Source organism: Lissotriton vulgaris, chromosome 4_1, assembly GCF_964263255.1.
Source record: "Lissotriton vulgaris chromosome 4_1, aLisVul1.2, whole genome shotgun sequence".
Lineage (NCBI taxonomy): Eukaryota > Metazoa > Chordata > Amphibia > Caudata > Salamandridae > Lissotriton > Lissotriton vulgaris.
This window is the reverse complement of record NC_141691.1, coordinates 2,015,355,271-2,015,378,105: the sequence shown is the minus strand read 5'-3', so window position 1 is coordinate 2,015,378,105 and position 22,835 is coordinate 2,015,355,271. Positions and strand designations below refer to the sequence as shown.

Here is a 22,835-nt window from a genome sequence, read left to right as displayed (position 1 = left end):
TTCAGGCCCCTGGGCTTTATTCTCTAGTCTAGAATGTTCATAAAACGAGTTTCAAGTTTATCTATATCATGACTCAGTTCATTAAAATTCTACATGAACATTTTAAGAGCCCGTTTGCTTTAGAACAGTAAACCGGTAAAATCCCGGGGTCTTGAACATGAAAAGGGCAAGCGCTGTCAGCCTGCTAAAGCGCTACGTAAACTTGTTACATCACATAAAGGATAACATCTGGGGCACCTTAAACATGCTCAGGGGTGCACAGATGTGCGGCGGCCATGGCAGTTTGGGGACACACTTTGGTAATAAGATAACACGGGATAAGATAATAAACTAGACCTCGCACTATTTATTACCCAATATTGCCTCATATGTGAATGAATGAATTCATGTTCTTTCATATAGTGAAAGTGCGAACTGAATAGTGCATTGATGCCCCCCATATTTCGGCAAATGAATGACCTGACGCCCAGGAAAAAAAGTTTGTTGGCCAGGATCACACAGTTTGTTTAAATCGGAGCGACCCCAGATCTCCTTCATCTTCAGACTCAAACTTACCGTCTCCGGTGAAACTACCTTTTCCTCTCTTGTGAATCTCTACCACTTCCTTATAAAGCAAAGCCCAGTTTGTTGTGTTTCGTGTCCTGCTGCCACTAATTTCTTGCTCATCAGAAGTCCTACAACACCTTCAGGTGAGCACAGCCCTATGGGACAGCTCTCCCACAACCTCGAAGGCATTTGCTCCGGTAATCTTTGTCGGTTTGTATGTTTACCTCCAGCGACCACCAAGGCCTGTACGTGCCTGCTAGACATCAGCTTAGATCTATACTTCTTAATGCTCGTTCTCCCTCTAAACATCACCTGGAAGCATAGGACCTTATAAAAACCCGTATACGGGAAGGTGTGCAGTACCTGTGGGAAGGTCAGTCAAAGAGTTCCTGAGGAATCAAGTCCGTGGGGATCTGATCCTTCAGGAGCATGAGCCCCCACACACCCCGAGAGGTGTCGTGCTTCATCATACGGTAGCTCCTCGTTGGGTCGGCGCTGCAATGCCCAACGTGCCCCGCAGGGGGCTCTTTCCAGGAGTTAATTTAAGCTGCTGTTGTGAAGTATGGGTGTGTATGAGAGGGTGTAGTGAATGAGTAGAGTGGTGAGTTTAAAAATAGCCCATAGGGAATTATAAGTAACACTTAAATGTGTTCGACTCCAGGTTATGTTAAAAGCAAGTGTAGGCCAAGGTGGATATAATGGTCCACATTAGCTCAAGGTGTATATGTTGGGCAACATGTTTCTTGCCGATAAAGTCATCAAAGATCTAGGCAATTCGTCAGGACCGTGAAATATTAAAAACTAAACTACTCCAAGGGAAGCAGTCACAAGCACATGTCATCTAGTGCCGTGGTATCCCAAATGCAAGAGCGAGTATGATCTACCTGCGTGCAATCGATAAATGTACCGACCGCTATACAAAAGTGTCAGTGCTCCAATGAACAAAAGCGAAGTTGCACTAAAAGAGTCATCTGACGGTTCCGGATCGCCTCGGACAGTGTGCGACTGCTCGTCTGAGCAACGGGTAGGTTGCACGTTGTTCACGGGGCCTGTTGGGCATGGCAGCGCCGGCCTAACTAGGAGCTGCCCAATGATGAAGCATGACACCCCTTCGGGGTGGAAGGGCTATTTTTCTTGAAGAATCAGGTCCCCTGAAATGATTCCTCAGGAACTCTTTGTCCAACCTTCCCACAGGAACTGCACACCTCACGTATACCCGTATCCCTGGGGGCCCATATGCTTGACCTTTTTCTGCCCTCTGTCCCTCCTTATGACTTATTTGATCCTTATAGAAACCCTACAGCCAGATCAGCTCTTTCCTACAGAGACTTTATTCTTTGATTTTGAATGTATAAAGCGCATGATTACCCGTAAGGGTGTCCTGGCACCTATAGGAACAAGGTACACTGCTCACACCAGCAACAACTGGGTATTTAGCAACTTGTGAACATTGGTAAGAATGGATTGGGCACAAATGACTGGCAGGAGATCCTTCCACCACATAGCAGTCAACCCGGAGAAGACTCCGCGTCCTGGACGCATCTTGCAAAATAGGCAAACGTTAAACATGTGTATCTCACTAGAGGGTAAGGGTCTGGCAGGTAGGTAAGGGGAGAAGAGAGATGCCATTCAGTGGCTAGGCACAGACATCATGGCGCGTCTGACCATGCATTGCCCCTGTAACCAATGCTCCAACGGGGTCACTTGTATAAAGTCCAAGGCGGCCTGCGCATCATTCAGTGCGTCCCCTGGTCACTGCGGGCCAACTCCTTCAGGATTGGGTTTAACCCATGAGTGTCCGTAGTCCTGGAGAGCTCCGGTGATGACTCTGTGCTCCCCTGTGCCTGGCTCCGGCCTTCACAGCGCCTCCCATGAGCCCGACCATTGCTACCCCTGGAGGACGTTAAACAGTGGCGGCTCCACCGCTAAGGTGGAGGAGCATAACCCCACTGCTTTTTTGCAGTGAAACAAAGGGAAAATAAAATTATAATAACTTGCGTTATTTTAATTTTATTTTCTCCTACATATGCAGTTTTGCATGGGGGCGGGGGAGGAGTGATAGCACCCTCCTAAGTGTGCAATGACTGCTTGGCCGGCCCTCTTGGACTGCTCCAAACAGTCTAGCACACTTCTTATTTTCTCCTTGCAGGATGCATTACAGCTCACATGGAGAACATGCCCAGGCTTCCAGCCTCTGGCTGAGCGCTGTGTTAGGGTGCTCAGACCATTCACAACGCTGCATTACAGCCTACGTGGAGAACATGCCCAGGGTCCCAGTCAGCGTCTGAGTACAGAAACACGGCACTCAGACCAATCACAACGCTGCTAAGGCAGCATTGTGATTGGCTGACTGGAAGCCTGGGTGTACTTCCTGTTGAGGCTGAGCACAGGAGAACTGCAGAGGAGAGATGGAGCGAGAAAGCAGAAAGAAGGTACGTTTTTATATTTTTTTTATACCTGCTTCCCCATGCGTCATACGCTACGTCCTGTTTTTTTTTCACTTCTGCATTCAATGTTTGGGATTCTTATCATGGGAGTATATTTGTTTCTATATTTCAGTTTCAATATAGTGACGTCTTGTATTACCCTATGTAAGAGATATGACAAGTTAGGCAGGCAGTGCTGTCCTGTACTAGAAAGACACGTCACATGTATGTTGTCCCCTCACTGGAGGTTCTGGAGTGATCCTTACTGGGCCTTGGGGAGCAGTAGCATCCGGGAGTAGCAGACGTGACATATGTATAGCGTCCCCTCGCTGGAGGGTTTGGAGTGGGCCTTGGGGATCCGAAGCATCCTGCAGTAGTGGACATGCCACATGTATAGCGTCCCCTCGCTGGAGGCTCTGGAGTGGGCCTAGCAGGCACTGTGGACTGGTAGCATCTTGCAGTAGCAGACGTGATGTATGTATAGAGTCCCCTCGCTGGAGGCTCTGGAGTGGGCCTTGCAGGCACTCTGGATTGGTAGCATCTTGCAGTAGTACACGTGACATATGTATAGAGTCCCCTCGCAGGAGAGTCTGGAGTGGGCCTTGGGGAGCCGAAGCTTCCTGCAGTAGTGGACATGCCACATGTATAGCGTCCCCTCGCTGGAGGCTCTGGAGTGGGTCGTCCTGGCCTTGGGCAGCAGTAGCAGCCTGATTTGGCAGACATGACACATGTTGTCCAAGACAGGACCTGCTCTAGTGATCCATTCTACTTCAGTGCACGCACGCAGGCCTTTGTTCCCACTACTTTGGGGCTGATTGTCTTACAAGAAAATGGAAAGCACAAGATCTGGTTATTAGACAACTCTTCTGGGGGGGGGGGGGGGGGGAGTGCCTGGCAAGCAGATAGAGTGTAAATGGAGAGGTGGCAGCATTTCACCTCTGAGCTCCAGTGAGGCCTGAGCTACTCTAAGGGCATCATGGTGGCCTGGAGATGAGCAGAAGTAGAGGACACTCCTTCTCATCCCTCGCAGCCAAGACCTGGAACGGCCTCCCAAAACACCGCAGAACCTTCCCCTCCTCATGGACGTCGAAGGAACCTCAAGACATGGCTCTTCCAGACAGAACAGGCATGATCTTCTCTTCCCCCCTATGGCCTGTCCCACTAAGTGCCTGGACACCTTCACGGGTGACTAGCTGTGGTCTACAAGTTAACATAACATGACATGGAGGGAAAGGCAGCTTTAAAAGTAACTACATTGAGCGAACCCCGGGAGAGGCAGTGGATAAGCCAGCCTCGGGACAGAATCACAGTGTATTCTATTCAACATAGATTTATGGTGCAGTGGAAGCAACTTTTGCTGAAAGAGATGGTCCTTCCCCTGTCAAGGCTCCAAGACTCCCTGAGATCTGGGGGGAGAGCGGTGATGCTGACGAGATCCAAGGGCATTTTGTGCAAGGTCCTAAGCTGTCTGATGTACTGGAATACTGAAGGGACACACAGGTTGACTGTTTCAGTCCATACTAAAGAGAAGAACCTGAGGGCCTTCATCTTCACACTTCCGTCAGGAACGTTATGCTGCATGAATGGAGTAATGTTGACAAGCGGAGATTCCGAAGATTCCTTGCTAAAAGCTGTCCACTTCAGAAGTTCACAGAGGAGTTTCCTCCAATAAGTAAGTGGATTCTCTTATGGCAGGGTATCATCATCTCAGAGGAGGCAACACCCACGGATGCAGTGGATTAGAAGCTTGATGCAGCAATAAAAAAGATCTTATGCAGTTTCTAATCTCTATCGGAACCAGCACCTTTCCCTGGCTGGTCCGATTCATCAAGGGGTAGACCTTGCTGATACACAGTCTGTTATGGAGCATCAGGTGAGGTTCTTGGCATATGTTTCCGTTGATGCCCTGGACGCAGCAGCTTCAGGTGCATCCATCGCTGCGAGGAGGTGTCTTTGGATGTGGAAGGGCGAGATTTTGATCGATACCTTATCACTATTGATCTAAAACCCCGATCTGGTCGACTGAACCTTTGTTACCTGTCATTGAGGGAAGAAAGTGCATCTCTCACCAAGTTAGTTCACCCAATAAAGGACTCCGCTCCAAAGGATCACAAACAACTTCTAGCTTTCAAAGGTTTATTATAAGGTTAAGATAAGCTGCAAGTACAGGCATCTCAGAATGAGATTCACAAGATACACAGGCCCAACTACATACATGTGCTCTCTGAAAGCCCTCAGACGAGCAACGGAAACTATGAGTACAAGTTCTAAGAATAATAAAGCTATCAGCATTGACACATACTGGGATCTCTCCGTCATTTAAGTTGGAGGGAAAAACACAAGTTAGGCTGTCCCTACCCTGCTCTAGATGGTATCCCTACTTAACCAGGTCTCAACCTAACAAAAGGTGTCAGCGGTGAATGACCCCCAAGGGAAGTCACCCACTCTCAGTCTCTTGGTGGAAACCTATAGTTCTCCAGTCATGACCCCTCTCTGCCTACCCATCCGCTCTCTAAAGGGTCCTCAGGCATCTGCTCTAACTCCACCCAGGGGTGCTGTCCCTAATACAAAATACACAACAACATTTGGGACGCCCCTCGTGAGACGCCCCTCACGTGGTGTAGCTTCTGGCTTTTTCCATGATGAGGCCTCGTGCGTTAGAGTTGACCTTGCTTCTCAGACTCTTCTCCGGCCCGCTGATACCCCTTAAAACATTCCGGAACCCTCCTCCATGTCTGGGCCGTCTCCTAAACAGACCTCTATTCATTTCATTTATAATTGGATCCCCCCTTTCTCTTGCAGACAGTCATCTGCAGCCAAGATCCCAATTCTCATAGACTTCCAACAAAGGTTTGCAACATTTCTCGGCCCAGACCAATATGTGTAAATCAACGGCTAAAACATTTCAGGCCTACAGCATTTCTCATAATGATTATAGCATCCAACTCCTTCATTAATTAATAGCATGTTAGTACTCTTATTCTATTATTCGGTAAACACATCTATAAATCATGGCCCATTAACGTTATTACTAAAACATTAGTGCAATCCATGTTGTGAAATGAAAAACCTTTCCCATCCCTTCTAGCTCTGGCTTTGAGGCCTACCACGTTCTACGTTTAACCGCATGCCATCTTACTTTTTAGCAGCTACACAACATGGATTCAGGAATAATCACGTCTAATAAAGTCATATAGTTTCACACATTTCTGCATTAGTTCCACTTCTACTTAAATCTCTATATTAACTACACATTTCAGAATATAGATGTAGGTACTATCAGCACTCATGGCATTTCTCTTCATGACTTGTGCTTACTACGTGTAAGTGTGGTGTACTTATACATTTAGGTCAGTTTGCGCTCTCTCAGTTCCCCCCTTTGATGACCTCTCGTGGTCATCATTAACATTTAAACTGCAGTTATTGCTAGCATAACTCGTTTCTGCGTTTCCAGAGCCCTCAGACTCCTGTACTGACTATCTTGTATGGCAGCCAATCTCTGCAGCTGTTCTCTCTGGGCCCTCTCCGACCTTCTTGCTCTGTACCATTTGAATACCCTCACCAATCCCCACAATATGATCCCACAGATCAATATTATGATGATAGGTTTTAGTATATACCACACAAAGCTTTTGCCTAATGTGGTGAGCCAACCTCCAGCTTCACTCATTCCATGGCCCACCTTTTCCCAGACATTTTCTCTACTCAGGTCTTCGATCTCCTTGTGAATATCAGTTATGTTCCTAATAACTTTCTTAAGGGGCTTCGAATTGTCTGGAATGTAAGTGCAACATTCCTGGAGCTTCAAAGCCTTACAGACTCCGCCCTCTTTTGCTAATAGGACGTCTAATGCAAGACGGTTCTGGAGAACCATAGCCCTTATCGATTGCATCTCTCCTTCTACCAGCATTAAGGACTGAGCAGTGCTGGCAGACAACCTGTCTACGACTGTTGCCAGTCGTCTAATTTTAACATCATTAAGGATTAATCCCAAAAGAGGGAACACAGCTCCAAAGACCTCTCCAACCATTTCTGCATCTCCTATATCTCTCCTTCCTCTCGAAGATGTCCTGCCCTCGATGATCTCTAAGTCTTGGGCATGATATATTTTGGGGAAGATAATTGCCAAGTAACATGATCCATACCAGTTGTCAGGTAGTCTCACGTAGGCATTTCTTCCACATACAAAATATACATTCGGAATCACTTGCATTCCCTTCAGGAAGTCCTTAGTGTAGTACTCTAAATTGAAAGCATGTTCACAGCTAACTTCTCCCACGTATACATTTTCATAATACGTTTTGGCTCTATGAAGACATAACTTTCCTCTCTGTGTTCTATCTAAAGCTATTGGACCACTACTACCCTTTCTCTTGTGTGCCTTCTCTTCCTCGGTCCAATCTGTTTTCCATTGTCCTGATTTTTTCAAAATCTTTTGTCTCCTGTTTCGATCATCCACCTGCCCTATGAATTTCTTCTCGACTTCTGACACCTTGCATGTCAAGTTATTTCTGCGGGCATGTGAAGTATCTAAGGTAATCCAAGGAATGAAAAACTTTGCCAACCTGTCTTCACTCTTCCAGTAGTCCCATTTGTTCATCTGTTTATAATTTGGGACTTCTGGTAACACTGAATCGTAGTTGGAGAAATAGTATTCAAAACTATCTCTCCCATAAAATATACTAAGCAACAAGCTACATGTAATGCCATATGTCAGCGGGAGGTGATGATATCGAATGCCTTCATCTACAGACGCCGGCAACTGCATGCAGACATAGCAGTCCTTAACCTCCATGGCATCCACGTATTCATATAAAAGTTTAGCATAAGCATTTGACCTAAAGTCGCCTTGGGACTCATCTACGTGTAACCTGCGGGCTTCTGCAGCTAATAACGCTTTCTCTTGAGTGTTTTCCCCCTTCTCACCAGCAACAGTGGGTGTAAGCGTCTCTACAGATTTCACATCGGTTACCTTTGCCTCTTCTTCATGTCCCTTTACATAGGAAACGGTTACTACTAAAGCTATTAATATTATCACTCCTACTATTAGTGTGCCTATTATACATTTAGCTCTGCGGTTCTGGGTGCCGGCTTCCATTTCGTCAGACAGTATGGCTCTCTCTTGTTTCTGCACAAAGTTCCCTTCTTCTCGTTCCTTTACAGTCTCTTTTACTCCTTTAGTCTTTAGAACCACACGACTGGAAGCTGACAACCTTCTTCGCAAAAAGTCCTTTAACAGTTCAATACAGACAACCCTAGCCCTTCTCCGTCAACTCAAAGGAAGGTCCCTAAGATTCTCTGCTTCCTGGGCGCTAGGTAATCTTCTTTTTCTTCTCGCTTATTTACAAAGTATTTTAAGCATCTACTATTAGGTTAGTGCCTGCAGCTTCGACAGCATAGTTCAATATTTCCAAACGAAGATTGTGCTCTTCATGGCTTGTTATCTTTGTACCAAAGTCGGGGAATTGCAATTCTGTGAAAAACATGTGCCTTAACTTGCTGAGGCGGGGAGGTCTGGGGAGCATGAAAGTTAGTGACCCTTCTTGTTCGACTCCGGGCACTAACAGTCGTATTTCCACTGTGACGATGGGCTCAGAACTGGACACCACCACCGCTCGTATCCTCCCTGTCTTCTGTTCCGAAGACATTTGTCGCCAGATAAGTCCACTCAGGGGTGGAGTATCTTCGGTTAGGCACACGCACTCTTCTTGACCTTCTCAAGTCTGGTGCTTCAGCGCCCTGAGCACCTTCTTCCGGGTCTGAATCCTCTGATATCGGAGGAAGGGTTCTCTCTGGAGATGACCTCAGGCTAGAGCTCCTTCTTTGCGGCCAATCTGCTTCTCCACGTACCCTTCTACTCCTTCTCCTTCTTGTTGGTTCCCGCTCTCTGTCAGACCTGTCAGTGTCTGACTCGTACTCCCAGCTACTTTCTCCTTCAGTAGCGTCGTCCGTTTCGCTGTTGTACTGACCGTCTTCAGCTTGGTCAGACTCGTTCCCTGCTTCTGCTGGCACCTCTATAGCTTGGCTGGCCCTCTCTATGGCTTCTCGGTCCGCAGCTGGACGTCTATCCGAGAGAGGAGCTGTTTCTTCCAGAGGTGCTGGAACCCTCCGCGTATGCGACGCGTGGATCCAGTTGGGCAGGCCTCCCACCTTCACAGCCGTGTTCGTGATCAGGATGATCTGGAAGGGCCCACGCCAACGAACATCCAGGCATCTACTCCTCACGTGCTTCTTCACCAGGACCCAGTCTCCAGGGTACAGGTCATGGCACGGGACCGGGCACGATGGAACCTCGGCAGCCTGCACCTGAAGGGACACAGAATGAATGGCGTCAGACAGCCCCTTACAATAGTCCAGGATCATATCATCTGTGATGTTAATCAGTGCAGCAGTTGGGACAGAAGGCAACCTCATGGCTCTCCCCATCAACACCTCATGGGGAGACAGCCCCGTTCTTCTATCTGGGGTACTACGGAGGCTCATAAGGACCAATGGCAAAGCGTCAGGCCAACTCAAGGATGTTGATGAACACACTTTTGCAATTCTGGCCTTGATGGTGCCATTTATCTGCTCCACAATTCCTGAGGCCTCTGGTCGATAACTGCAATGCAATTTCTGATCTATGTTCAAAGCCGCACAAATCATTTTCACAAGCGAGCTGTTGAAATGCGTTCCCCTATCTGATTCCAAAGAGGCCGGCACCCCGAAGCGCGGAATAAGCTCCCTAAGCAGTAACTTGGCTACTGTGAGGGTGTCGCACCTTCGTGTAGGGTATGCCTCAACCCATCTGGAGAATACGCAAACAACCACCAGGATATAACGGAGGCGGTTGCACCTTGGCAGTTCGATAAAATCCAACTGCATGCGGTTGAAGGGACCCCCTGACCTCCCAATGTGGCTCAGTGCAACTGGTGTCTTTTTCCCTACATTCAACTGCTGACAAGTCACACAACGCTGACACACTGCTTCGGCTGCTACTCTGAACTTAGGGTTGTACCAGGTCTGTCTAAACACTCTCAGCATGGCGTCTCTTCCTAAGTGTACGGGACCATGTATTTGTCTGGCCATTGGGCTCACCATCTCATTGGGCAACACTGCTCTGCCATCTGGTGAGACCCAGAAATGGGCCTCACCCACCACACATCCTGCCTTTTCCCATGTTTCTTTTTCAAACTCAGGAGCATTTTCTTGCATGCTCTTCAGTTCGTCCCAAGAGTCAACAGTTTCTAGTATCATAGCTAATTCAGTTCTTACATTTATTCCACCCACTTCCACTTCTGTGAAAGAGTACCCTTGTTCCGCGCAATACCGCGCGACTTCGTCGGCATATCTATTGCCTTGTGACACGAAGTCCATATTTCTGGTATGTGCGGTGCACTTCACAACTGCGATACCTGCTGGACATTGCAACGCCTCTAACAGCAGGCGCACAAACTCTCCATTGCGAATGGGAGAGCCTGAAGAGGTCATGAAACCTCTTTGAGACCACAACTGCCCGTAATCATGAACTACCCCGTAACCATATTGGCTGTCGGTGTATATGGTGACTCGGATTTGATTGCTTGCCAAGCAAGCACGTGTTAGGGCAATAATCTCGGCTACCTGAGCGGAGTGTACTCCTTCCAGGCATCCAGCTTCCACAACTCCAGTAATTGTACAAACAGCGTAAGCTGCTCTCAACTGCCCAACTTCGTCTCTTACACATGAGCCATCGACAAAGAAAATTTCGTCTGGGTCAGTCAGTGGCTCATCTACGATGTCGGGTCTTGGTTTGGTGCATAGTTCAGTCACATCGAGGCAGTCATGGTCTGTACATTCATCATCATCCTCAATATCATTTGGGAGTGGCATCAAGGTAGCAGGATTTAAAACAGAGCATCTCCTGAGGGTCACATTCTCTGCAGCAAGAATAACTTGCTCATAGCGCGTGAGCCTGCTGTTGGTCAGATGCTGTGTTTTGGTCCTGGTCATTAACAATTCAACAGAGTGGGGCACATGCACCTCTAACGGATGCCCCATGACAATATTCTCACACCTCTCGATGCTGACACCTGTTGCAGCAACGGATTTGAGACATCCGGGCAACGCTGCGGCTACTGGGTCTAAAGTAGCCGAGAAATAAGCGACTGGTCTACGGGCATTCCCATGAATTTGGACTAACACAGACAGCGCGCAACCCTCTCTCTCACAGCTATAAAGCAAGAATGGTTTATCGTAATCAGGCATTCCCAAAGCCGGAGCACGACATAGGTCCTCTCTCAGCTGTAGGAACGCCATCAAACAGTCTTTGTCCCATGGTACCGGATCGCTCACCTCCTTGTGCGTCAGTTTCTGCAAGGGCTTTGCTTTCAGTGAAAAGTTTGCAATCCACTGTCGGCAATAACCCACCATCCCTAGAAACATCCTGACTTCTCTCTGTGTTTTAGGCGCATTCATCTTCATGATGGCCTCTATCCTGTCTGGTGACACTTTTCGTTTACCCTTCTCAATTCTGTGTCCCAAGTACTGCACTTCTGTCTGGCAGTACTGCAATTTTCCCGGGGACACCTTGTGCCCATTCTCAGCTAGGTGATTTAACAAAGCAATAGAGTCCTCCCTGCAAGCTTCCTCTGTTTCTGACGCCACAAGGAGGTCGTCTATGTACTGGACCAGAACTGACCTGTGGGGCAGCACTAGACTTTCAAGATTTTTCTTCAGAAGCTGGTTGAAGATCGATGGGCTCTCTGTATACCCCTGAGGAATACGACACCATGTTAGGACGCGACCTTCCAGCTTAAATGCGAAAAGAAAATGGCTCTCTTCGTCCAAAGGGATCGAAAAGAAAGCCTGGCAAAGATCAATCACAGTGAACCATTCTGCTTGGAACGGTATCTGAAACCGTATCACTGATGGATTCGGTACCACTGGACAACACGAAACGACTATGTTATTAATCTTTCTGAGGTCCTGCACTATCCGGAATTTCCCATTTGGTTTCTGCAAACCCATAATCGGGGAGTTACATGGGCTACCCACGATTTCCTTCAGTATTCCCTGCTTAATCATGGACTCGATCACGGGTTTTATGCCTGCAATTGTTTCTGGAGTCAATTTATATTGAGGTGTTCTTGGAAACTCAGCATGCGGTTTCACTACAATTTTCACTGGGTCTACCCCTTTCACTAACCCAATCTCTTCCCCAGTGAAATCCCACACTTCTGGAGCTACTGTCTCTCTCAGATCCCAGGGGAGCTCATCTACTGTCAGAGTGGGATACAACTCCACACATATTCTGGAATTTGCGACTTTAAAGTCAGCATCATCGTCATTAGTCAATACCTCCACTCCCTGTGGTGTGCAATATATGGTGCAATTTAATTTGCACAAGAGGTCTCTTCCCAGCAGACATACAGGGCTAGAATCGCAAACCACAAGCTGGTGCTCATCACTGTACTTCCCTATTTTCACCTGCACGGGCTCAGTCAGTGGGCTGGTCATTCTCCGGTTTGCGACCCCCACCACTTGTATGGTCTCTCCAGACATGGGCAGGCCTGGAACCGCGGCGGATCTGATCGTGGATCTAGTGGCTCCTGTGTCCACTAGAAATGTCGTGGGGAACCCTGCTACTTCGGCCTCAACATAGGGTCCCCTCTGGTCCACCTCCAAAGCCGCCCCGAGGGTGCAGTCCTCCCTTTCCACTCTCTGCCCAGTTAGTGGGTCCACATAATAGCATTCCTCTCCTCCGACAAACAGGGGCATCTGTCTATATGTCTTACCCATAGTCCCTACTCTGGGTGGCTGCGGGAACTGAGCTCGGGGAGGTGGCCCCCCCCCTTTGAGCACCTTTCCCTGGTATTGCGTTACCCCTCTTGTAGGCGCACTCTGGGTCTCTTCCTCCTCTACCTCTTGTTCTCCTATCTCAACATTATAGGGACACTCGCGTTTCCAATGCCCCACCTCGTTACACTGGTGGCACCTAGTCGTTTTCTTTAAGGCAGCTATATCTATCCTGGGTCTAAAGGTGGAGTTCTCCTCATTGCCCTTGTTCTGACTGTACTGTTTCTTTCCTCCAGTACCTGTTCCTGGTTGCTGTTGCTGCTGTCCCCCCTTCCCAGCTGCCTGCATCTGTACCACCATCAGTTTCTCCTTTAGTTTCTTTGCCTTGGAGTCTATCTCATCACAGCAGTACCTGGCATACCTCAGTATTTCGTCTAGGGGTTTATTTTGCCAAAAAATCAAGTGTTGCTGTATCATTAAACTAATATCCGGTCTCAGGCCCAGGACGAACTTGGACACAAATTGCCCTATGTCCTTTGGATCCATTACATCCAGGCCGCTATACTGTTTAAACGCCTTCAGCAATCTCTCATAAAATTCATGTACAGTCTCTTTGGGTTCCTGTCTAGTTCGATCTATTTTGACCCAATCTATGTCTTGCATTGGCACTTTCTCTTTCAGCCATGTCATCACCCTCTCGAATTTTGCCATCACACTCTCGGACGGCCCATTGGTCTTAGCATCTCTCTCTGGCTCTGTGGTGGGCCAATCAGCGCTAACCTTGCATGCGGTCCACAAATCACCTGGCACTACAATGTCAAACAGCGTGTTCAAATCTATCCATAGGACCTTTGAGATTTTTACGAATCTCTCCACTTGCTTGTACCACTCCACTGGATTCTCCCGCAATTTGGGGAAGGAAGTGGTAAAAGCAGCTAAATCTCCCCTACTCCAAGGGACGTGCACATAGTTCCCATTTGCGACTTCTCGCAAAGGGTATGCCTCTACTCCCTGCAGTCTTCCTGGTGTCATACCAAGCGTGCTTCTTCTGACGGTCCCTTTCTTGGACCACCTCTCTTCCCACTTATCTAGTGCCCTCCATGTCCTTATTCCAGTGATCAGTTCCCTTATGTGCGTTTTCAGTCCTATTGTTCTCCTCTCATCTAGGTCTCGATCTGTGTAATGTAGCCTGTGGTTACCCTGTAATGCTTTGGTCCTTGACAGGTCCACCATATATTTGCCTGCTAGTTCGACTAACTTCTCATGGATTGCTCTCGCCTTTCGAGTTACGTCCTTTGCCATGAACAGAATTTCATCCTGCTCATACATTTCCATTCTTTCTAAGGGCAGGGTACCATCTACCATGTCATCCAGATCTGACCTTAAGCTGGAGACATCGAGTCTCTTGGCTTTTATCTCAGCTCGCAATATCTCTTTCGAGGGAGGTTCACAGGTGTCTCTCCCATCCCAACTCCGGGCCCTACGTTTGGGTTCGGGAGAGTTAAGGAGTGCTCTCCCTTGCTCCCATCTTTCCAGGTCCCATGCTCGGCCATCCGATCTTGGAAGGTGATGGAATACGGGCCTGTTACCCCCTATCTTATTTTGTCCATTCTCTCTCTCTTCTCTCTTTTCACAGTAGGACTCTCTGCTATTCTCCCTTCGATCTCCATTCTCTCTCGGCCTAGTATCACTCAGTATCCAATATGATCCCTCCTGGTTCCCCATATTCCCTGGACTGCGCTCATGTCCATCATCGCAGGGACTGTGGTGCGACCTCTCGCAACTTCCATTCTGTTCTCTGCTGCCGGGCACACAGTGGATACACTTAAAGCTGTCTCTGTACTCCCGAGTCCTCCTGTCTTCTTCAATATGTATTGGGCGAGACACCCCCCCGCTCTCTGGGCCCCCGTTTTCCAGGTCTGATCTACCTCCACTCCGGGCCCAATGGGTGACTCCCCTACTATCCCTCTCCCTTCCGTCCCACTCCGGGCTACTCTCCTCAGCCCCGCAGTGAGTCCGGGCTCTGCTATCCTGACTTTCTCTTCCAACTTCCGCAGCTATGATGCTCTTGTGAGCCTCAACTGCCTCATCCCACTTCTTCATGTACTCGTTTAACTCCTGAAAGGATTTCCGTCCTGATCCCCTCATATCCTCTGGCCATCTATGGCCCCCCGGATCTCCTGCTGTGTGTACTGGGGTGCTCCACTCTCTTGGTATCGGCAACTGGCTTGGGGAGTTGATCGTATCATTCCTCCTTGCCATCTCTGCTCTTTCTCTGTCCCTCCGTGCCCGTTCCTCCCCTCTAGCTCTCTCTGGGTCATATATTGATACTATAGGACCTATGGTGACAGGTACCTGTAGTGCATCGGGTAATGCGTAGGATGTGGCGCACTCCGTTTCTGGCGCTCTTTGCACCACAAACCTCCCGACTACCTGCTGCACCTGGCTAGGCTGGGACAGTTCTTTCTTTGCAGCGGGATCCCAATCGGAACTGGGAAGCGGCCCATGCTCTCCTGCATTGCCCCCCCCCTTTCTCACTATTCTCAACATCTCCCCCTGCCCTGTTATACGGGGGTGGCCTGTCTGTCAATAATCTGTTTATCAGGCTGTCCTCTGTCTCGCTCTCGTCATCTTCCTCTAGGGGGCTTTTGTTCCCGGACATCTCTAACACTGGATACAATTTATTTACTTCCATGTTATGCACCCTCCATCTTTTAGCATCCGCATCCCACTTGGCATCCTGCACTGCCCTTACCGAACGTTTCACCCTTTCTTGTCGTCTGTTCATGTTCTTTTCGTGCGCTGCCCTAATCCACGCATTAAGGGCTTCAAACTGGGTCGGTCTAGGCAAGGGTCTCGTTGAGGTCATAACTGCTTTTAGTCTGTGTAACACCTCTAATCTGAACGTCCCGTACTTCGGGAACGTCAGTTCCTCATTCCCTTCTGTAATCTTACTCCACTCTGAGATCCACAAAATTGTGTGCAGCCCAACATGTACTGCCATGTAACGAGCCGGCGTACCCTCCGGCGGGGCTTCTTCCCCTTCATACGATCCCCGCCGCTCTTTCCTAAACAGCGCTCTCAACCATTTAAAACACTTCATGATTATGCGCACAATTTCCAGCTTGAATACTCTGTTTACTTCCTGATGACAATCCACCAATCCTAGCGCGGCTTTGCTAGCTGGCCTATCGCATCGCGGTCTTTCACCGGCCGGCCAATCCCAGCGCGGCACTTTCTGACGTCACTAGTCTCCGCTTCGCAGCAGCACCCCTCCTTTCTCAGCTCTCCTCGCGGTCATGCATGCGTCCCATTCATACCTTGAAAAATGACTACTTCCGACCAAGCGGTCACTTCCCTCGACTGTACGTCCACAGCCTATCTGTAATTGTCAACACAACTGACGAAATGTCTCTCGTCTCTCTGATAGGTTCTTTACACACACAGTAACCTCCGACCAGCGTCCGTTACTCACGCACTCACTCTTACGTTCCCCCTATCTCGGTCTTTCGGGTGATCAATGGTACCTCATGACCCCCCTTCACACTAGTTGACAATTACTCTGGGTGTCCGGCACACCCGAACCACTTAAGCTCTCCTTGAACTTAAGATTTCCACCGGTTGTGCGCGCTCACAACCTGTTCCACAGTCTCTCTACAGGCATTCAACTCCGCCAGACATTACAACATAGATACAACACAAAAACACCGCAATCTAGCACGCATGACCCTTTATACTCACTCTCGACCGATACTGCTGCTTTTTCTGTCTCACGTCATCCGGTCCTTCTTCGGCGGGCGGTTCTTCCGATCATCGATCTCTAGGGGCCTTGGGGTAATCTAACCTGGCCTAGATCACCTTCCTCAAGAAGGCAACCATCCTCTGCTACCAACTGGAAGGGCGAGATTTTGATCGATACCTTATCACTATTGATCTAAAACCCCGATCTGATCGACTGAACCTTTGTTACCTGTCATTGAGGGAAGAAAGTGCATCTCTCACCAAGTTAGTTCACCCAATAAAGGACTCCGCTCCAAAGGATCACAAACAACTTCTAGCTTTCAAAGGTTTATTATAAGGTTAAGATAAGCTGCAAGTACAGGCATCTCAGAATGAGATTCACAAGATACACAGGCCCAACTACATACATGTGCTCTCTGAAAGCCCTCAGACGAGCAACGGAAACTACGAGTACAAGTTCTAAGAATAATAAAGCTATCAGCATTGACACATACTGGGATCTCTCCGTCATTTAAGTTGGAGGGAAAAACACAAGTTAGGCTGTCCCTACCCTGCTCTAGATGGTATCCCTACTTAACCAGGTCTCAACCTAACAAAAGGTGTCAGCGGTGAATGACCCCCAAGGGAAGTCACCCACTCTCAGTCTCTTGGTGGAAACCTATAGTTCTCCAGTCATGACCCCTCTCTGCCTACCCATCCGCTCTCTAAAGGGTCCTCAGGCATCTGCTCTAACTCCACCCAGGGGTGCTGTCCCTAATACAAAATACACAACAACATTTGGGACGCCCCTCGTGAGACGCCCCTCACGTGGTGTAGCTTCTGGCTTTTTCCATGATGAGGCCTCGTGCGTTAGAGTTGACCTTGCTTCTCAGACTCTTCTCCGGCCCGCTGATACCCCTTAAAACATTCCGGAACCCTCCTCCATGTCTGGGCCGTCTCCTAAACAGACCTCTATTCATTTCATTTATAATTGGATCCCCCCTTTCTCTTGCAGACAGTCATCTGCAGCCAAGATCCCAATTCTCATAGACTTCCAACAAAGGTTTGCAACATTTCTCGGCCCAGACCAATATGTGTAAATCAACGGCTAAAACATTTCAGGCCTACAGCATTTCTCATAATGATTATAGCATCCAACTCCTTCATTAATTAATAGCATGTTAGTACTCTTATTCTATTATTCGGTAAACACATCTATAAATCATGGCCCATTAACGTTATTACTAAAACATTAGTGCAATCCATGTTGTGAAATGAAAAACCTTTCCCATCCCTTCTAGCTCTGGCCCTGAGGCCTACCACGTTCTACGTTTAACCGCATGCCATCTTACTTTTTAGCAGCTACACAACATGGATTCAGGAATAATCACGTCTAATAAAGTCATATAGTTTCACACATTTCTGCATTAGTTCCACTTCTACTTAAATCTCTATATTAACTACACATTTCAGAATATAGATGTAGGTACTATCAGCACTCATGGCATTTCTCTTCATGACTTGTGCTTACTACGTGTAAGTGTGGTGTACTTATACATTTAGGTCAGTTTGCGCTCTCTCAGTTGCGCTCCTAAAAGGAGGACGCAACTCAGAAGAGCATGCTAACGGCATGATATTGGTCAGCAGCTGGAGGAGCTTGTCAAGAAGTCAGTGGAAGATCGGAAACTCCCAACCCCTGTGAAACCTGTCACTAACCTGTCACTAAAGGGAGGGTATTCAGCCTCAAAAAAGCTTCTAGTCCAGCCTAATCATCTGAATCCGGGCAGCTCTTTTGGGCAGGGGTCATAAGTCTTGGTTTCAGCCTTCACCACCCCCAGCAACCCACAACCACAAAGGGTCTAGCCATGCTGGCTTAGTGCACAGACAGGTGGGTGGCCAATGATTTTTTTTCAGTAGCCTGGCAAATACAAATATCAGACAAATGGGCAGTGCAAGTGGTCTGGCAGTATCTGAATTTTCTAGAGAGATGCCCAGCTTTCCTTTGCCTAACACCTCTTTCGACGGGTCCTGTGCGACGAGTGACACTGAAGAGTGACATCCAGGACCTCCTGAACCAGGCAGCATTTATCCGAAAGGGTCAGTTGATGCTGCTCCATAATTTTCCTGGTGTAAAAGCATCTGACTGATTCAGACCAATTCAGGTCCTTAAAGAGGTAAACCAATTCATCCCTTGCCACAGGTTCAAGAGGTTACCTTTGGAGCACTTTCCTTACGTCAATAGATTTCAGAGACGCTGATGCCAATGCGCATAGACTCTCTGAGGCAAATCTGCTTCTGTGCCCAAGACGGACACTCCCAGTTCATAGTCCTTTCGATGAGTTTGGCACTAGCCCCAAGACCGTTAATGTTGTTGTCTTCTGTGGTGGGTATCATTCATTCTAAAGGCATCAGAGTTTTTCTTTATCTGGATGATTTGATTGACTTCTTTTTTTTGTAAGGCATTAGAGGACTTCTTCACTATTTCTGAACTTTTTGCGAGATTCTCATTTCTTTCAGGCCTGCAGAAGTCCAATCTGGAGCCATTTAAAAATTATGCAGTTCATCGGTGTCCTGTTCGACAGCGCTTCAGAAGAAACCATACCTTACAGAGAAGAGCTCATTTGCAATCTCATCTGAGAGGTCTTCAACCATGACCTCAAGTATCGGGAAGGGAACGGTTGATGGTCTAGTGCTCCGCAACCCTGGCACTTGTGCCCTGGGCTTAGACCAACTTATACCCCCAGCTCAAAACCTGCTCTGCAACAGGGCTGTAGTCTCAGGCCTTCAATTGCCCAGTCCCTATTCATCCTCCATTATAGCAGGATATGCAGTGGTGGTTTCAAGCAGAATCTCAGAGAGACTTCCCCATTTCTTTATCTGTCTCAAAAAGCTTTTACAACAGATGCAAAAGGGAAGGTTTGGGGACCACCCTGGGGTACAGACAAGGGCTGGTCAAATGGAACCCTTAATTCCTTTTGAGATCTTCAAACTGAGGAAGTCTGAGTAGCACTGGCACATTTTTCCTTAGATGTCCTCACTCAGCCACTGCTCATCTGGACAGAAAATCAGGTTGGTAGATCCTATACCCAGGGCCACTGGAAGTATGTGGTAGAAGAGGTCCAAATTATAAGGCAGGGTTGAATAAATAATGTGGCAAGAAAAGACAAATGATGCAGCAAAATCTGGCACATTTTGTATTCGTATTACTTCATTATTTCATAGTTTTTAAGTTGAGCCTGAGCAGCGCATGCCCTGCTCTGTGGGATGCTGCATTAGAGTATGCACTAAAAGCCCCGCCCACTCTCTGCCCATATTTGTCATTGGCTTGTGTCATTGTCGTTCGTAAATGCTGACCTCTGATTCGTTAATAGGCTTGTTAGTCCCTCCTTAGTACTGCCTTGTCTTCATTTGTAACCTACCATGAGGACTGGCCCTTTTTATTCTGTTGTTACACGTTATGCCTTATTTAGTCTGTATATTTACAACAAGGGGTGGTGAGGGACAGAGTCTCTGAATTAAGCAGAAAGCTCTCACCCAGTCAAGAGATCAGGGCTAGATCCAACACCGTTTTTTAGCTCACTGCACCATCCCAGTTTCAGAACCTGGCTGTATGCAAATTAGTCTGTTCCTGTCCCAGTGCATGATGGGAACAGGGCAAACCAAACTACAAAAGCCAATTCTTACACTGGGAAGGAAACAAGCTCCCGGGGACCGGTTTCTGGCATTACAGCCGTCTTCGGCCCGGTTTGCTTGAATCCTGATGGTGCAATGAGCAAGGGTCTCACATCTGAGAATACCCTTCCACGCTTAGGGTGGACAAAAATATTTACAACAAGGGGTGGTGAGGGACAGAGTCTCTGAATTAAGCAGAAAGCTCTCACCCAGTCAAGAGATCAGGGCTAGATCCAACACCGTTTTTTAGCTCACTGCACCATCCCAGTTTCAGAACCTGGCTGTATGCAAATTAGTCTGTTCCTGTCCCAGTGCATGATGGGAACAGGGCAAACCAAACTACAAAAGCCAATTCTTACACTGGGAAGGAAACAAGCTCCCGGGGACCGGTTTCTGGCATTACAGCCGTCTTCGGCCCGGTTTGCTTGAATCCTGATGGTGCAATGAGCAAGGGTCTCACATCTGAGAATACCCTTCCACGCTTAGGGTGGACAAAAATATTTACAACAAGGGGTGGTGAGGGACAGAGTCTCTGAATTAAGCAGAAAGCTCTCACCCAGTCAAGAGATCAGGGCTAGATCCAACACCGTTTTTTAGCTCACTGCACCATCCCAGTTTCAGAACCTGGCTGTATGCAAATTAGTCTGTTCCTGTCCCAGTGCATGATGGGAACAGGGCAAACCAAACTACAAAAGCCAATTCTTACACTGGGAAGGAAACAAGCTCCATAGGTGTGGCAGGGTATACTCAGACATGAGTCCCTTTCTCACTGCTCCATCAGGATTCAAGCAAGCCGGGCCGAAGAGGCTGAAATGCCAGAAACCGGTCCCCGGTAGCTTGTCTCCTTTCTGGTAAAGAATTGGCTTGGTAGTTTAGTCTGCCCTGTTCCCATGATGCACTGGGCCAGGGACAGACTGATTTGCATATAGCCATGTTCTGAGCTGGGATGGGGCAGTGAGATAAATAACGGTGATGGATCAAGCCCTGATCTTTGGACTGGGTAAGAGTGGTCTGCTCAATTCAGACACTCTGTTCATCACCACCCCCTTTTGTAAATCGATTTTGGCCACTATAGGTGTGGCAGGGTATACTCAGACATGAGTCCCTTTCTCACTGCTCCATCAGGATTCAAGCAAGCCGGGCCGAAGAGGCTGAAATGCCAGAAACCGGTCCCCGGTAGCTTGTCTCCTTTCTGGTAAAGAATTGGCTTGGTAGTTTAGTCTGCCCTGTTCCCATGATGCACTGGGCCAGGGACAGACTGATTTGCATATAGCCATGTTCTGAGCTGGGATGGGGCAGTGAGATAAATAACGGTGATGGATCAAGCCCTGATCTTTGGACTGGGTAAGAGTGGTCTGCTCAATTCAGACACTCTGTTCATCACCACCCCCTTTTGTAAATCGATTTTGGCCACTATAGGTGTGGCAGGGTATACTCAGACATGAGTCCCTTTCTCACTGCTCCATCAGGATTCAAGCAAGCCGGGCCGAAGAGGCTGAAATGCCAGAAACCGGTCCCCGGTAGCTTGTCTCCTTTCTGGTAAAGAATTGGCTTGGTAGTTTAGTCTGCCCTGTTCCCATGATGCACTGGGCCAGGGACAGACTGATTTGCATATAGCCATGTTCTGAGCTGGGATGGGGCAGTGAGATAAATAACGGTGATGGATCAAGCCCTGATCTTTGGACTGGGTAAGAGTGGTCTGCTCAATTCAGACACTCTGTTCATCACCACCCCCTTTTGTAAATTTATTTAGTCTGTAAGCACTATTTTCTTTAATGACTGCAGGCACGACCTGCTTTCCTGCAACATTCAGCGCATCAATGTGGGCTTTCACTTTCTAAGTAGCCCGGAACAATGTTGGCTGCTTCTTTGAATGGGTCTCGTATTTACAAGTGTTTAAGCTATTTGGCATTGTAAATGACAGTGCCTTTTATTTAGGTGTTAATTATCAAAACCGATAAATAAAAAGCATTGTCATTTACAATGCCAATAGCTTAAACTCTTGCAAATGTGAAACTTATTGCATTGCAAATGCTTGTTAAACTTGGTAACACTGGCTGGGCATTGGTTGCACCTCATTTTTACCAGTTTACAACCCAAATATAGCAGTAAGTAACAGAAAGATGACCAGTCCAGCTTTGCAGAGGGCCTTTGACTGCGCAGAAACATGTCATCGTATTTAGTGAGTTTTGAACTGTTTGAGCTAGAAACACATTTGTTTGTTAAAATCTGAAAATAGGCGGCATATGATGGATTATGTGGCACATGAAGGAAATCTATAACTATGCACAGCCACACAATTGCATAGTTCCGCTGGCCCTTCCTATACTGGGAGTCTTCCTCCCTGGCTCTCCTGATTCATTAGATCGGCATTTCTCTGTGGTCTTTCTGCGGTCTATCTTCCGGGGAGGGAGAATGTGCTTGCGGACCATGTTGGAGTTGCTCATTCCCACCCTCATCCATCCTAGTACTTCAATCCAGAGTATTCAAACAGATGCTGGAGAAGTTCGCACCCCTGGGTTGAATCTCTTTGCTTCCAAGGAGAATGCTCAACTACCTCGTTTTTGAAGTACTGGTCCATCCTGGCATGGGGTCTGTGTGCTTTCTCAAACCCTTGGCCCAGAAGATAGTTTTTTGCCTTTATTCCAATTCCGCTAATCCCAAGGGTGCCTCAGAAGGTTTTAGAGGATCAGGTGGAGGCACTCTTAGTCACCC

The 22,835-nt window shown here is 47.8% G+C and overlaps 1 protein-coding gene across 7 annotated transcripts in view; it reads left to right on the top strand.

The window, feature by feature from the left end:
• The window catches only part of LOC147724882 (alanine aminotransferase 2), a 1,140,553-nt gene that overhangs the window by 854,748 nt on the left and 262,970 nt on the right, over positions 1 to 22,835 (top strand). The window lies entirely within an intron of this gene.